This window comes from Ranitomeya variabilis, chromosome 1 (genome assembly GCF_051348905.1).
Source record: "Ranitomeya variabilis isolate aRanVar5 chromosome 1, aRanVar5.hap1, whole genome shotgun sequence".
In the NCBI taxonomy this organism is placed as follows: domain Eukaryota; kingdom Metazoa; phylum Chordata; class Amphibia; order Anura; family Dendrobatidae; genus Ranitomeya; species Ranitomeya variabilis.
Genome location: NC_135232.1, coordinates 380,050,790 through 380,067,213, shown reverse-complemented (window position 1 = coordinate 380,067,213; position 16,424 = coordinate 380,050,790). Strand labels below are relative to the sequence as shown.

Sequence of the window (16,424 nt, the reverse complement as noted above, 5' to 3'; positions counted from 1 at the left end):
GTCTGAGGATTGTCCTTGACTGATCTCACCATTCTTCTTCTCTGCCTTTCTGATGTTTTTCTTGGCCTGCCACTTCTGGCCTTAACAAGAACTGTACCTGTGTTCTTCCATTTCCTTACTATGTTCCTCACAGTGGAAATTGACAGGTTAAATCTCTGAGACAGCTTTTTGTATCCTTCCCCTGAACAACTATGTTGAATAATCTTTGTTTTCAGATCATTTGACAGTTGTTTTGAGGAGCCCATGATGCCACTCTTCAGAGGAGATTCAAACAGGAGAACAACTTGCAAGTGGCCACTTTAAGTAGCTTTTCTCATGATTGCATACACCTAGCTATGAAGTTCAAAACTCAATGAGGTTACAAAACCAAAAAAAGTGCTTTAGTAAGTCAGTAAAAAGTAGGTAGGAGTTTTTAAAACAAGAAAATGATAAGGGTGCCCATACTTATGCACCTGTCAAATTTTGTTTGAATGCAGATTGCACATTTTCTGTTAGTACAATAAACCTTATTTCAAGGCAGAAACATTACTGTGTCCAACAGTTATTAGATATATGAAACTGAAATAGCTGTTGCAAAATAAACCATTTTTATAAAACATTAAGCTTAAGATTAATAGGGGTGCCCAAACTTGTTCATATGACTGTATATATATATATATATATATATATATATATATATATATATATATATATATAATTTTGTTATATTTGTTAGCAGATTGACTTACTCAGCTTTACACAGAGGTAGGCACAGGAACACTGTCTCTTTAAGATCTTCACTGGTTTATTATGTATGCAGCATATACTATAGTTGCATCAATATAAACATGGCCCTTTTGGGCAAAAACAGGAAAACAAAACAAAGCGGTAAAATAAAGAACAGTCCTTGTTAGCAAAAGCACGAACACTTCTCTGGGGTTAGACTCTCCAGATACACTGAAGACTGAATGCTTCAAGAGGCAGATTATTTAAACCCCAGACCACACCCTGGGGTGGAGATAAGGTGGACAACCTACCACCCTCTCAATGGTTGTCCACAAAAACACAGCCCTTAAAATGGCAATTAACCCCTCTCAACACATAGTGTGCTGGAACAACCTTCTGGGTTTCAAATCATTTAAGCTAATGGCCTCAGTGAGACATATCTCCCCTCCAGCACTTTGCCAGTAACTTTGTCACAATGTACATGGAGAGCAAATTATATGTTTATATATAATCATATGTACTGTATTATTGACTTCAATTCTGTAATTATCAATATACGTATCAATTCAAACTAATTAAGTTATTCAATTTGTAATTATAGTAGATTCAGATGAATAAAATGCAAGAAGGAGAAAAAAAACAGCAGTATACATAACTCACATGACTTGAAAAGGATAACGGCACACACCTCACGATTATTCGGGAACTCAGGGTCCTTCACCAAATGTAAGATTTTAGTTAAACTTCAAAGAGAGAAAAGGCAGCACTCTCGGTCCCATGAAATGTCTTTTATTGCAGAATCATTAAAAAATGGATGCAGGAGAATGCAGGAAGGCAGGTGTTTGGGCCCGTTAAAGCATCAAAGCACCATTGTGTGTGTATGGGATGTCTCATGCTCCTGCATTCTCCTGAATCCATTTTTAATGATTCTGCAATAAAAGAGGTTTCAATGGTGCTGCCTTTCCTCTATTTGAATATTCAGATGAACAAAATGTTGTACATTAATAAACTCTATCTAATGCTGCAAACAATTCCCTAATAAAGCACACACACACTCTTGAACGTTGAAATTACAACACCGAGCAGGAGAAATCGTGGAGGTATGTAAATCACAGAATAGATAGACATGTTAATGATATATAAATGATGACAAATTGGAAATAATATTTTCAAAACATCTCAACTTATTCCATGTCAAATATGAGTGCCGAACGCTGAAATACACACAATTACACACCTTGTCATGCCACCAATGAGATTAATTGGCCACTATTCTTCTGTTATAGTTCTAGAATAAGCAGTAAATAAAACAAGTATTTCATCAATTTACATAATGTAAATATAATAATTAATTTATTTGACCCTTTTCCTAAAACTCAAACTCCCATGAGCGATATAGACACTAATTCGTCTGTAAAATGGAATCCATAGGAGATCACATCATCCATGAAGAGATGCAAATTCATGAGTGGTCAAATATCTCCTCTATTGAGGCAACCTCTACCTATCCCGCGCATGTTCTTTTCTCACGGTAGAGGCTCAGTAGAAGCTTGTGCTGGACAAGAAAATCATGTGCCCGCCACGGATAGACTTACAGTGTTCATTACAAATAAAGATTGTAAATCCCAGTTGCTTGCTTCTTGGCATGAAGCCCTCTCTGATCAGGGGTGTCTATAAACCCACCACATTTCATTAAAGCGGAATCTCTTGCTGGACACTGTGTGTGTGTGCTGTCTATTGATTCTGAGCCCATTCATCACAACGCCTCTACTGTAATCTGGCCTTTAACATAAACTCTAGTGGGCCCATTGCGCCCACATATGGGAGTAAATCTTTACATTAAGTCTTGGGCTTGTGTATTAAAATATTTTTGGCAGCGCCATAGCTCAATGATAGTCATATATCAGGGTATTACTTCTACAGAAGAGGTATTCTCTTGTTCCTGCACTTCTCTGTTCCTGAAATATTGCCCCTCTTCCTTGTATATGAATCTAGTCTCCTTAGCCATGAAGACACCCATAGAGAAGAGTTGAGAACCACATCCACTTGGCTAACAGGACTAGATTTATATAAAGAGAAAAAGGGGCAATATCTCAGGATTGGAGCCATAGGGACAAAAGAAGAGCAATGTCAGTTTCAGAAGAACTGTAACTTTTTTATTAGGTAAAAAATAAAAATTGCAAGAGGTAAGTCCTCTTTAATACCCCAATATTCTTCACAGCTTCTCCATCAGATTTTATGGGCCATTTAAATGGCAGCCTGTGCATGCCACTTTATAGGCAGAATATAAACTACGCTGACAGATCCACATGGTAATAGCCGGTTCCTCGTTTCCCCTTCCTTTCACTTGCTGTAAGAATAAAGCCAAGGCGGCTCTAATAGAGATAATTGAAGAATTGTTGTGAACGCTTTAAATACTGTAACTACTGTAGTAGTTTCCTTATAGAACTAAATGACTTATTCTGAAAACAATTCATATATTCCTCTGACAACCAACAAATAAAACTAAAGATTTAAAAAGAAAAATCTACAAGAGCGTGTGATTGATTACGACAAGTCTACCATATGGCTCATAATCTGCATTATGGTACACAGATCTGTAGTTAAAACCTTCGGAATTGCAATTACCACTTATGCATAGCAGCCTCCATCATTATTAAGCTAACATGTTGTTCTAGTGGTTAAGTGGTAGCTGTAGGTTGTTCTGAAGCCAGACCCAATATTCCAATACGGCACAAGTCAATGGAGATCAAGCTGACGCTGTGCTAGTTAAACACTCACTGTATGAAGCAAATGTAACAGACCACTGTACGTATTTCATTCTTGTGGCAAGCTAATATTGTGAAGGAACACTTCATACTAGCATTCTACTATGATTTATTACGTCAATCAGGAAACATTTGAAATAAATAGAATTATGACCTGTACTATAACAAGCTTTTTGAAGAAAGAAATCAAAACCTACATATTACTTAGTAAAATAGTATACTCTGACCTGTACACAAGGTTCTGCCAAATAATTCCAAACATTTGGTGCCTACAAGAAATACCCCTTTGTGCCCATGTAAAAGAAGACAGTACAGTAGATCCCGAAGTGATGCACTTGAGGTAGAGATGTAATGCACTAATGGCATGAGATTTTAAAAAGTCATCCTTTTCAGTCTATAGCTATTGCCATAAATGTCAGTCGTTTTCCCACAGATTGACTATAAAATGAATTTTAGGTCTGGGAGCAGAGGAAAGGGCTGAATTTCATCATTGCACAACCTCAAATGGTGTAGGTATTTTTCACCAATTCTATCCCTTCACCCAATCAATGGACTTTTGACGCTGTGGCTCATTTGTGCCAGTTGTGTCCGTAGGCTATCATTATCCAGAAGTATTCCAAAATAGTGTTTTTTTGGTATGGTATATGTTGGACTTCCTTTACCTCAAAATAATGTGAAAAACTGGAAAAATTGAATTGAACATGCAGGAGAAAAGGGTGCCGCTATATAAAACCAAACTTCACATTTATTTGGATTAACATTAAAAACTGGGAAAAAATACAATCGCTGCAGTAGGCATCCAGACATCTGATCTAGGCGTTTTGAACAAAATGCTCTTAATCAAGACCCAGTATTCATTATTATTATTGTTTTCTTGGATTGTTATCAGATATATGTTTGGCGTAGACTTTGTTGCGTCATAATTTCACACTGTTTAGTCTTTCATACATCTGAGGCATACATAATCCCTAAGAGTGATGTAAGCCAAGTATAATTCCATTCCAATGGTTCTCATTTATATGTGCTGTTTGACAATAAACTCCATTAGTTGTCACACATTTTTCTAAGTCTTTTGATTATGAAATCTGCCTTATTATTTTGCAGTTCAGTCTGCTTTCTAAGAGTGTAAAGTCCAATTTTCCTCTAAAGTCTGACTTTTTTTGCAGAGGTGTTCCTGTATGTGTTCATGTGTGCGTAATGTATATGTACTTATGTCTGTATTTACATTCTAGTTTGTATTTATATTTTTGCTTTTCTGTTTGAATGCATATGTGAATGTGATTATGTGTTTATGTGTATATTTCTAATGTTTGTATGTGTATGTTTGTGCATTATATTTGTGTATGTATACTTCTATGTTTGTGCTCAAGAGTTTGTATCTATGTACCGCTGTGTCGTATGTATTTCTGTTTATCTGAATGTGTTTTATTGTAAAGGTGCTTCTCACAAAATTAGAATATCATCAAAAAGTTACCGTATGTACTCGTGTGTAAGCCGAGTTTTTCAGCACTTTTTTTGTACTGAAAATGTCCCCTCAGCTTATACATGAGTCATTGTCCCAGTTTATGGTGGGGGAGGGGGAGCGGCGAGGCAGGAGCCGGAGGCTGGGGCTAAAGCCTGTGTCCGCTGCTAAAGAGAAATGAATATTCACTGCACTGGCAATGAATATTCATTTCTCTTATAGAGCGCACAGATACAGCCGCAGCCTCCGGCTTCCAGCAGCTGCCAGGCTCTCAAGGGTGCCTGCTCATAAAGGTAATGAAAGTTCACCTCTCTCCACTCCCATAGGCGTGGAGAGAGGTGAATATTCATTACCTTAATGAGCGGGGACACATGATTGCTTGGCCGCACAAGCTGCTGACACTGGAACGAGATGTTGCGAGGTAGGGAAGGTAAGGATTTTTTTTTATGCTTTTCTCATGGGGTGGCCATGCATTCAAGGATGGGGATGAGAAACCATGCATACAAGGATGGGAATAAGGAGCCATATGTTAGGAATTGAGTTCTCGCCGCTGCACAGGGGAATCTCGAGCCATGACTGCTGCGGTCTCCCATTCTGCTTCAACTGCATTGGAGTCTGCTCAGTGGAGACGTCGGTCCCAGCATCTCGCTCAGCCTGATACTGTGCAAAGGGTTACTGCTGCCTTTCCAGGTTCTGCTTTTGTAGTCAGCACTGGTCAGCGGTGTGCAGGCTTTTCTGGAACTAAGTCCTGCTTTGCACACACTGAGCATGCCCACGGAAGGACCTCTCATTGGAGGTCGGGGGGTTACACGCTCAGGCCCTGTAGCAGCTCCTATTGAACCACTTGGAAGGTCCTTGACTGCTACAGCTATAAAAGATTTGCATGGCTACACAGCCATGTGCTAGTATCAAACCAAAGTCTATGAGCTCAGCGCCAGTGTGGTCATGTCTGGATGTGGTTAGGATTTAGCTGAAATAAGCCCCTAGAATACCAGCACCTCCAGTGAGGAGTTTGTATGTATGTATTCAGGGCCTTGGCTGAAATAAGCCACTAGAATACCGGCACCTCCAGTGAAGAGTTGTTTGCCTGTTTCTCTGACTGCATGACCACAGTTTTGCTCTGTTTGGTAGCTATGTACCTCTGTGAGGTTAATAGGGCACAGCATAGTGTTTCTAGCGAATCTGTAGTTAACAGAGTTTGCTTATATCTCCATATAGCGCCGCCATTTGCCAGCAGCAGGTTCCTCTCCTGCACGGTGGACCCCTGGTTGCGAACGCACCTATTAATACATATATACACTCACCGGCCACTTTATTAGGTACACCTGTCCAACTTCTTGTTAACACTTAATTTCTAATCAGCCAATCACATGGCGGCAACTCAGTGCATTTAGGCATGTAGACATGGTCAAGACAATCTCCTGCAGTTCAAACCGAGCATCAGTATGGGGAAGAAAGGTGATTTGAGTGCCTTTGAATGTGGCATGGTTGTTGGTGCCAGAAGGGCTGGTCTGAGTATTTCAGAAACTGCTGATCTACTGGGATTTTCACGCACAACCATCTCTAGGGTTTACAGAGAATGGTCCGAAAAAGAAAAAAAATCCAGTGAGCGGCAGTTCTGTGGGCGGAAATGCCTTGTTGATGCCAGAGGTCAGAGGAGAATGGGCAGACTGGTTCGAGCTGATAGAAAGGCAAGAGTGACTCAAATCGCCACCCGTTACAACCAAGGTAGGCCTAAGAGCATCTCTGAACGCACAGTGCGTCGAACTTTGAGGCAGATGGGCTACAGCAGCAGAAGACCACACCGGGTACCACTCCTTTCAGCTAAGAACAGGAAACTGAGGCTACAATTTGTACAAGCTCATCGAAATTGGACAGTAGAAGATTGGAAAAACGTTGCTTGGGCTGATGAGTCTCGATTTCTGCTGCGACATTCGGATGGTAGGGTCAGAATTTGGCGTAAACAACATGAAAGCATGGATCCATCCTGCCTTGTATGGAGCATCTTTGGGATGTGCAGCCGACAAATCTGCGGCAACTGTGTGATGCCATCATGTCAATATGGACCAAAATCTCTGAGGAATGCTTCCAGCACCTTGTTGAATCTATGCCATGAAGAATTGAGGCAGTTCGGAAGGCAAAAGGGGGTCCAACCCGTTACTAGCATGGTGTACCTAATAAAGTGGCCGGTGAGTGTATATACTTAGTGCGTTCCGCCAACCCTAACATAATACTAGCGCCAGGGTCTGGCTAGTAAATGGCGGACAAACAGCAATCCTTGCGGTACATCCAGCAGCTGGAGGGTAGGTTTGCGGCTCTCGAGTGAACAACCTCAGCTGTGGATATTACCGCAGTTGCTGTTCAGGCTGCTAGCATGGCTGCAGCAACCTTGTCCATGGCTACCCCTGTTCCGACTCTATCTCGCCTCCATCTGCCAGAAAAATTTTCTGGTGATAGTAAATCTTGTAGGGGTTTCGTGAGCCAGTGCTCTATACACCTCGAGCTCCTGGCCGCACGATTTACTGTGTCTCTCCTGTCGGACAGAGCATTGCAGTGGGCTACGCCGCTATGGGAGCATGGTGATCATGTGGTGCAGAGTGCTCCGCTGTTCTGGAGAACTCTGAAACAGGTCTTTTTAGGGCCTCAAGTCACCGATGATACAGCGCTCATCTGTTGGCATCGACTCAGGGCTCGTCCTTAGTCAGCCATTTTGCCGTCCACTTCCGCACCCTAGCATCTGAGCTGGAGTGGTCGATAAAGCCCTTATCCCTATATTTTGGAGGGGGCTGGCTAACCACGTGAAGGACGCTCTGGCCTCGAGGGAGATTCCCGCCACACTGGAGGAGTTAATAGCTGTGTCTACCCGTATTGACCTCCGCTTTCACGAGCGGAGGATAGAGCGGGCCTAGTGTAGGCAGAAGTTTCAGCTGGCTCCCACCTTCGCCAAACCTTTGGAATCTCCGGTCCTGTTCCTTGAGTCACATGAGGCCATGGAAGTGTCACGAGCAGGATCAAAGTCCCGGACCGCTCGTGCACTCAAGGTCTGCCATGTTTGCCAGCAGTCAGGACATCTTGCCACCAGATGTTCACAGCGGACGAGGAAATGTCAGCGTCTAGTGATAGTAGGTGGAGGTACACTAGACACGGCGACGTTTGCCTCCAAATTGTCCTTTAAGGGGACAATTACAATAGGCTCATTCACTTACTCTGTAGAGCTCTGCGTGGATTCTGGGGCGGAGGGCAATTTTATGTCTTCTGTCTTTGCCCAACGTCATGCAATACCCCTGGTAATGCTAGCTCAACCAGTTACTGTACGAGTGGTGAATGGCTCGACACTGCCCTCACAGATAAAACACCAGACCATCCCTTTCACTCTGTCCTTTTCACCATCTCATCAGGAGATTATATCTCTGCTCGTCATTCCTAAGGGAATTGATGAGGTCCTGTTAGGGATGCCTTGGCTACGTTATCACTCTCCTCATATCGAGTGGTCCACAGGCAGAATTTTAGGATGGGGTGAATCTTGTGGGGGTAGATGTCAGAGGGAAAGCGTTCAGGTTACTACAACTGAGGTACCCGCAGATCTATCCTCTCTCCCCAAGCAATATTGGCCCTATGCGGATGTGTTCTCCAAAAGGGCTGTGGAGACCCTTCCGCCTCACCGCCCCTATGACTGTCCTATTGACCTCTTGCCTGGTGCTGAGCTCCCCCGGGGTCGAGTCTATCCATTGTCTCTTCCAGAGATGGAAGCAATGTCACAGTATATCTGAGAGAATCTGGCAAGAGGATTCATTAGGAAGTCAGTGTCACCTGCAGGGGCTGGGTTCTTCTTCGTACAGAAGAAGAGTGGAGAACTGCGTCCATGCATAAACTACAGGGGTCTTAACGCCATCACCATTAAGAATAAGTACCCACTACCCCTGATATCTGAGCTTTTTGATAGCCTACGGGGAGCAAGGGTATTTACTAAATTAGATCTGCGGGGTGCTTGCAACCTGATTCGCATCCGTGAGGGGGACTAATGGAAGACAGATTTTAACACCAGGGATGGGCACTATGAATATCTGGTGATGTGCTTCGGGCTCTGTAATGCCCCAGCCATTTTCCAAGACTTTGTGAATGACATCTTCCAGGATATGCTCTCCACCTCGGTCATTGTCTATCTGGATGATATTCTCATCTAGTCTCCAGATATTGACTCCCACCGGAGAGAAGTTGGCAAGGTCTTCAACCTCCTATGGGCTAACTCCCGCTATGCCAAGTTGGAGAAGTGTGTGTTTGAGCAGGAGTCCTTGCCTTTCCTTGGCTATATCATCTCTGCCCAGGGATTGGCTATGGATCCTGCCAAGCTACTGGCTGTGATGGACTGGCAGGAACCCCATTCTCTCAAAGCGGTGCAGCGCTTTATGGGGTTCATTAATTACTATCGCCAGTTCATTCCCCACTTCTCAACTTTGGTAGCTCCCTTGGTTGCCCTCACCAAGAAGGGAGCAAATCCCAAGTTGTGGTCGGAGGAGGTCTCCAAGGCCTTTCTCTCAATTAAGTCACACTTTGCTAGTGCTCCCATCCTACATTGCCCCGATGTAGATAAGCTATTTATTATGGAGGTGGATGCCTCATCCATTGGTGCTGGAGCAGTCCTCTTCCAAAACGATGCTCAAGGTCGGAAGCATCCTTGCTTCTTCTCTCCAAGACCTTTTCACCAGTGGAGAGGAATTATTCCATCGGAGACAGGGAGTTGCTATGAAGTTGGCTTTCTCAGAGTGGAGACACATCCTGGAGGAAGCTCGCTTTCCCTTCCAGGTGTTCACAGACCACAAGAACTTGGTGTATTTACAGACAGCCCAGCGGCTAAATTCTCGCCAGGCTAGATGGTCCCTGTTCTTCTCCCGGTTCCTTTTCACCCTCCATTTTCTTTACGGGGAGAACAACGTTCGTGCCGATGCTCTCTCTCGCTCTGTAGTGTCATCAGAGGAGGAGGAGGAGCCTCGGCTTATTGTCCCTTCAGAGAGACTGTGAACTGTGGCTCCGGTTTTGCTAGAGCCTGTGCCCTAGGCAAGACTTTCGATCCATCTAATTTGTGACCGATGGTTCTCTCTTGGGCTCACTCGTCCAGGGTGGGTGGACATTTTGGGACCAAGAGGACATCTGAGCTCTTGGCGAGGATGTACTGGTGGCCACATATGGCCCATGACATCGGGGACTATATTCGGGCATGTGTCTCCTGCGCCAAGAATCGGTCTCCTCGGCAACGGCCTGCTGGGCAACTTTACCCCCTGCCGGTGGCATACAGGCCCTGGGAGATGGTTGGGATGGACTTCATAGTAGGCTTACCCAAGTCTCGTAGCTGTACAGTTATCTGGGTCACCCACCATTTTTCTAAGAAGGTGCACTTGGATCTGCTTCCACGGTTACCTTCTGCACGGGCTTTAGCGGTGTTGTTCATCAAACATGTTTTCCGTTTACATGGCATGCCTGACAAAATTGTCAGTGACTGGGGTCCTCAATTTGTGTCTCGGTTCTGGGGAGAACTCTGTTGTTTACTCAGCATTGAGCTGAATCTCTCTTCTGCATACCATCCTGAGACGAATGGGTTGGTAGAGAGGGCCAACCAGACTCTGGTCACATACTTACGACATTTTGTCTCCACCAGGCAGGATGACTGGGCATCTTTGCTACCTTGGGCGGAATTTGCTTTGAACAATGCCGTAGCCGACTCTACCGGGCAGACTCCTTTTCTCCTTAATTATGGCCAGCATCCAAGTGTTCCTGTGCCCATGCCCGTGTCATCCACCGTTTCTAGGGTGGCAGACTGGGTGGTGGAGGCACGTGACATTTGGGACCGCACACAGGATGCCATCCAGGCCTCCTAGGAGAGAATGAGGGTTTCTGCTGATGCACACCGTTGCCCTGCTCTGACCTTTGCTCCTGGCGACTTAGTGTGGCTCTCCGCCGGTAACATCAGGCTGCAAGTTGAGTCCTCTAAGTTTGCACCTCGCTACATAGGCCCTTTCAAGGTTCTGGAACAGGTCAACCCTGTGGTCTACCGTTTGGCTATTCCTCCGCACCTTCGTATCACTGACACCTTTCACGTTTCCCTTTTAAAGCCCGTCTATTTGTCCCGGTTTTCTGAGTCATCTGCTGGGACGTCAGATTTGTCCATGGGTGAGTTTGAGGTGAACTCTATCATCGGATGCAAGGTGCTACGTGGCAAGAAATATCTGGTGGACTGGAAGGGTCACGGTCCAGAGGACAGAACTTGGGAACGTGTGGACCACATTCGGGCACCGCTGCTCATTGCAGCCTTTGAGCGTAGAGAGGCCCAAGAGGGGGGCCCTAGTAGGGGGGTAATGTTAGGAGTCGAGTTCCCACCACTGCACAGGAGGAATCTCGAGCCATGTCTGCTGCGGTCTCCCATTCTGCTTCAGCCGCAGTGGACCCTGCTTAGCAGAGACATCGGTCCCAGCATGTCGCTCAGCCTGATACTGTGCAAAGGGTTACTGCTGCCTTTCCAGGTTCTGCTTTTGTAGCCAGTACTGGTCAGAGGTGTTCAGGCTTTTCTGGGACTAAGTCCTGCTTTGCACACACTGAGCATGCCCACGGAAGGACCTCTCATTGGAGGTCGGGGGTCACACGCTCAGGCCCTGTAGCAGCTCCTATTGAACCACTTGGAAGGTCCTTGTCTGCTACAGCTATAAAAGGTTTCCATGGCCAAACGGCCATGCATTAGTATCAAACCAAAGTCTATGAGCTCAGCGCCAGTGTGGTCATGTCTGGATGTGGTTAGGGTTTGGCTGAAATAAGCCCCTAGAATACCGGCACTTCTGGTGAGGAGTTTGTATGTGTGTATTCAGGGCCTTGGCTGAAATAAGCTGCTAAAATACCGGCACCTCCGGTGAGGAGTTGTTTGCCTGTTTCTCTGACTGCATGACCACAGTTTTGCTCTGTTTGGTAGCTGTGTACCTCTGTGAGGTTAACAGGGCACAGCTTGTTGTTTCTAGTGAATCTGTGGAGTTAACAGAGTTCGCTTATACCGCCATATAGCGCCGCCATTTGCCAGCAGGAGGTTCCTCTCGTGCACGGTGGACCCCGGGTTGCGATCGCACCTATTAATACATATATATATTCTCGGTGCGTTCCGCCAACCCTAACACCATACATACATGGATGGAGATAAGGAGCCACGCATACAAGGAAGGGAATAAGGAGTCATGCATTCAAAGATGGGAATAAGGAGCCATGCATATAAGGATTGGGATAAGGAGCCATGCATACCAGAATGGATATTAGGGGAGAATGCATACCCGGCTTATACTTGAGTCAATAAGTTTTCCCAGTTTTTTGAGGCAAAATTAGGTGCCTTAGCTTATACTCTGGTTGACTTATACACGAGTATATACGGTAATTTATTTCCAGTTTTCAATACAAAAAGTGAAACTCATATATTATATAGAGTTATTAGAGAGTGATCTCTTTCAAGTGTATATTTCTGTTTATGTTGATGATTATGGTTTACAGTCAATGAAAACCCAAAAGTAATTATCTCAGTAACTTAGAATAATTAACAAAAAACACCTGTAAAGGCTTCCTAAGCATTAGAAAAGGACCCTTAGTCTGTTTCAGTAGGCTCCACAGTCATGGGGAAGACTGCTGACTTGACAGATATCCAGAAGGCGGTCATTGACACTCCAAAAGGAGGGTAAGCCACAAAAGGTTATTGCTAAATTAGCTGGCTCTTCACAGAGTGCTGTATCCAAGCATATTAATGGAGAGTTGAGTGGAAGGAAAAAGTGTGGTAGAAAAATGTGCACAAGCAAATGGGATAACTGCAGCCTTGAAAGGATTGTTAAGAAAAGGCCATTCAAAAATGTGTGGGAGATACACAAGGAGTAGACTGCGGCTGGAGTCATAGCTTCAAGAGCCACCACACACAGATATATCCAGGACATGGGCTACAAGTGTTGCATTCCTTGTGTCAAGCCACTCATGACTAGTGTTGAGCATTCCGATACCGCAAGTATCGGGTATCGGCCGATACTTGCGGGTATCGGAATTCCGATACCGAGATCCGATACTTTTGTGGTATCGGGTATCAATATCGAAACAACATTAATGTAAAAATGTGTAAAAGAGAGAATTAAAATAAAAAATATTGCTATACTCACCTCTCCGACGCAGCCTGCACCTTACCGAGGGAAGCGGCAGCGTTCTTTGTTTAAAATTCGCGCTTTTCTTTCCTTTACGTGAAGTCCCGGCTTGTGATTGGTTGCGTCGCAGTCACATGGGCGACGCAACCAATCACAGCAAGCCGTGACGTAATTTCAGGTCCTTAAGGATTTTAAAATTACGTCCCGGCTTTGTGATTGGTTGCGTCGCAGTCACATGGGCGACGCAACCAATCACAGCAAGCCGTGACGTAATTTCAGGCCCTTAAGGATTTTAAAATTACGTCCCGGCTTTGTGATTGGTTGCGTCGCAGTCACATGGGCGACGCAACCAATCACAAGCCGTGATGTCACGGGAGGCTAAACACGCGCGCATTTTAAAATGCGCGCTTGTCCAGCCTCCCGTGACGTCCCGGCTTGTGATTGGTTGCATCGCGGTCAACCAATCACAAGCCGGGAGGCTGGACACGCGCGCATTTTAAAATGCGCGCTTGTCCAGCCTCCCGTGACGTCCCGGCTTGTGATTGGTTGCGTCGCGGTCAACCAATCACAAGCCGGGAGGCTGGACACGCGCGCATTTTAAAATTTTAAAATGCGCGCGTGTCCAGCCTCCCGGCTTGTGATTGGTTGACCGCGACGCAACCAATCACAAGCCGGGACGTCACGGGAGGCTGGAAAAGCGCGCATTTTAAAATGCGCGCGTGTCCAGCCTCCCGTGACGTCACGGCTTGTGATTGGTTGCGTCGCCCATGTGACTGCGACGCAACCAATCACAAAGCCGGGACGTAATTTTAAAATCCTTAAGGGCCTGAAATTACGTCACGGCTTGCTGTGATTGGTTGCGTCGCCCATGTGACTGCGACGCAATCAATCACAAAGCCGGGACGTAATTTTAAAATCCTTAAGGACCTGAAATTACGTCACGGCTTGCTGTGATTGGTTGCATCGCCCATGTGACTGCGACGCAACCAATCACAAAGCCGGGACTTCACGTAAGGAAAGAAAAGCGCGAATTTTAAGCAAACAACGCTGCCGGTTCCCTCGGAGAGGTGAGTATAGCAATATTTTTTATTTTAATTCTTTCTTTTACACATTAATATGGTTCCCAGGGCCTGAAGGAGAGTTTCCTCTCCTTCAGACCCTGGGAACCATCAGGAATACCGTCCGATACTTGAGTCCCATTGACTTGTATTGGTATCGGGTATCGGTATCGGATTGGATCCGATACTTTGCCGGTATCGGCCGATACTTTCCGATACCGATACTTTCAAGTATCGGACGGTATCGCTCAACACTACTCATGACCAATAGAAAATGGCAGAAGCGTCTTACTTGTGCCAAGGAGAAAAAGAACTGGACTGTAGCTCAGTGGACCAGGGTGTTGTTTTCAGATGAAAGTACATTTTGCATTTCACTTGGAAATCAAGGTCCCAGAGTCTGGAGGAAAAGTGGAGAGGCACACAATCCAAGCTTTGGGGAGCCATGTCATCTGCTGGTATAGGTCCACTGTGTTTAATTAAGACCAAAGTCAGCACAGCCATCTACCAGGAAATTTTAGAGCCCTTCATGCTTCCCACTGTCGACAAGTTTTTTGCAAATGGAAATTTAATTCTCCAGCAGGACTTGGCACCTGTCCACACTGCCAAAAGTACCAACACCTGGTTTAAAAACAACAGCATCACTGTGCTTGATTGGCCAGCAAACTTGCCTGACCTTAACCCCATAGAGAATCTGTGGGATATTGTCAAGAGGAAGATGAGAGCCACCAGACCCCACAATGCAGACGAGCTGGAGGCTGGTATCAAAGCAGCCTGGGCTTACATAACACCTCAGCAGTGTCATAGGGTGATTGCCTCCATGCCACGCTGCATTGATGCAGTAATTGATGCAAAAGGAGCCCCGACCAAGTATTGAGTGCATTTACTGAACATACATTTCAGTAGGCCAACATTTCAGATTTTAAAATCATTTTTCAAGCTGGTGTTATAATGTATTCTAATGTACTGAAATAATGACTTTTGGGTTTTCATTGGCTGTAAGCCATAATCATCAACATTAACAGAAATAAACACTTGAAATGCATCACTCTGTAGTGACTTTATATTATATATGAGATTCACTTTTTGTATTGAAGAACTGAAATAAATTAACTTTTTGATGACATTCTAATTTTGTGAGAAGCACCTGTATGTATGAAAGTTTGTGTGTTTGTATGTATACATTCAATTGTACTGTATGTGGTGTATGTGTGTCCGAGCATGTTTGTATGTACAGAATGTGCAAGTGGATGTGTGTTGTATCAGAACATAACTCAGTGGTGACACTTTACCCTCTCATTCACACAAGCTGATGCTCCATCCTCCGTGTTTTTCATGTTGATCTGAACAAAGAAGAAACGATCCTTGTTTAGTGGTTCATTTCCTCCAGGGACCTAATTTAGCCATTAAACTATTGTAGGTTTAGAAAGAGGAGGACATAGAAATGGCAGAGGTTTGTTCAGTATCGATGCTTAGGGGGCTAATTCTTCATAACCTTCTGTAAAATTTCCTCCGAAATAGCTGATTCAGGAAGTCATGAAGAAGAAGCTTAAGACCAATTGCTACAGATTACAGTATATATGGCTATAACAAAATCACAAAGCGAAATTGGTTTCACAACTTCAAAGGAGTCTATTAATCAGTATCCACCAAAATCAGCTAAAAATACATCCTTATGTTCATTTCTGATGGCTAAAAGTAAGGTTTGGGAAAAGAGATGCTTAGATAGAAATATAACTATAATGATGAAAGGTAAAGGACATATTGATGATCTGTCCAAAAATCAATGGCAATTCTAATGTAATGTTTACGGTGTTTCCTCTTCTCCTTTACATAGTTGCGTTCTAACGCTACATGCAAACTTCTGTATATTGCATATTGAAAATCACTGCAGAATTTCCATCCTAAATTCAGACCAAAGGGAAGAAATTATTTACTTACAGCAACATTCCAGCTAATAATGCTAAACAAGTATTTTGATTGTAAAGACTTCGGGCCTCCTGAGTTATTATTGCATTTGAGTCTGGTGTTTTTTGTAAAATTTTTGGTGTTTTGAGACCTTTTTTGATTGCACCATAATTATCTTTCCATTTACACCTTTTTAGAAGCCTATTTTATAGGTTTTCTGCTACACTGGAGTAAGATGTGCCAAATTTATTAAGAGGTGCAGGACTCTTTTTTTATGCATTTTTTCCTGTCCGTGTGCCAGAAAATGAACTATATGACAGGTATGAGCTGGTGTAGATTTGTTGTATTTTATGTAATTTCAAGCATAAATTATAGCAAT

At 44.1% G+C, this 16,424-nt stretch overlaps 1 protein-coding gene across 1 annotated transcript in view; it reads left to right on the top strand.

Moving 5' to 3' along the window:
• Window positions 1-16,424, top strand: part of RORB (RAR related orphan receptor B) — a 354,554-nt gene that overhangs the window by 28,211 nt on the left and 309,919 nt on the right. The window lies entirely within an intron of this gene.